The following is a 1215-nucleotide window of genomic DNA, read 5'->3' as shown; positions in this document are numbered from 1 at the left end:
TTACAGAAACGGACAGCCAAGGGTTTGTTGTAAGCTATCGCTCGGTTAACAAAAGCGCAGTGGGCGGGCACCGGACGCTGTACCCCCCGGAAAGTCGGTATTGCTTCCTCTGGAATAACGGAGAGATTTTGCGGCGTACAAGAAAAATCTCTCCTGCCGACCCCGCGCTCGTCGCACGTCAAGGCGGATTATCAATCACACATAATTTGTGGCGGATTATCTATCGCGGCGGATTATTGATCACATGTCATTTGAGACAGATTATCAATCGCACGTCATTCGCGGCAGATTATCAATCACACGCCATTCGCAGTGGATCAATCGCATATCATTCATGGCGTATTATCGATCGCACGTCATTCGCGGCGGATTATCGATCGCACGTCATTCGCGGCTGATTATCGATCGCACGTCATTCGCGGCAGATTATCAATCACACGCCATTCGCAGTGGATCAATCGCATATCATTCATGGCGTATTATCGATCGCACGTCATTCGCGGCGGATTATCGATCGCACGTCATTCGCGGCGGATTATCAGTCGCACGTCATTTGCGGCAGATTATCAGTCGCACGTCATTCAAGGCAGGTTATCAATCGCAAATCACTCGCAGCGGATTATCATTCGCACGTCATTCGTAACGGATTATTGAACGTACGCCATTCGCGGCGGATTTTCGATTGCACGTCTTTCGTGGACAGATTATCAATCGCACATCATTTGCGGCACATTATCGATTGCACGTCACTCGCGGCGGATTATTGATCGTGCATTATTCGCCGCAGATTATTGATCGTACATTATTCGCGGCGTATTATCGCTAGCAAAGCCCGCCCCCTAAACAATTCGCATTTTTATCATTACGTTCTATAAGGCTGCTGCGGAACTTCTTAGAACTCACTGGCTGCCGATCATCCCGAAGATCTAAAAACGTCTTTCGCGTCGCGTTCTCATTTTTTAATACTAACGATTTCTCTCTTTTACGCCAAAGCGACATCATTACAGACACCATCACCCCGTATATATCTACGATAATACCATAAGAACATCAGCGCTACCCTAGACCTTCCCGCCCCTGCGCCAGCGACCCCCGGCTCAAACACGCACTCCGGCGTCGGCCCATTTGCGCCTTCTGATGCCACGAAAGACAAAGTTACATACGCCAAACCATCGCGGTTTGAATTTAAAGCGACATGATCCCAATTTTTTTTTT

General features: G+C 48.6%; 1 protein-coding gene across 1 annotated transcript in view; it reads right to left on the bottom strand.

The window, feature by feature from the left end:
• Positions 1-1215, bottom strand: part of MYOCD (myocardin) — a 46254-nt gene that overhangs the window by 44876 nt on the left and 163 nt on the right. The gene's annotated exons all lie outside the window — the stretch shown is intronic.

Source organism: Nanorana parkeri, unplaced genomic scaffold, assembly GCF_000935625.1.
Source record: "Nanorana parkeri isolate BGI_ZX_2015 unplaced genomic scaffold, ASM93562v1 scaffold47, whole genome shotgun sequence".
Classification (NCBI taxonomy): Eukaryota; Metazoa; Chordata; class Amphibia; order Anura; family Dicroglossidae; genus Nanorana; species Nanorana parkeri.
The sequence above is the reverse complement of the archived record's forward strand: the minus strand, read 5'-3'. Positions and strand labels throughout refer to the sequence as shown.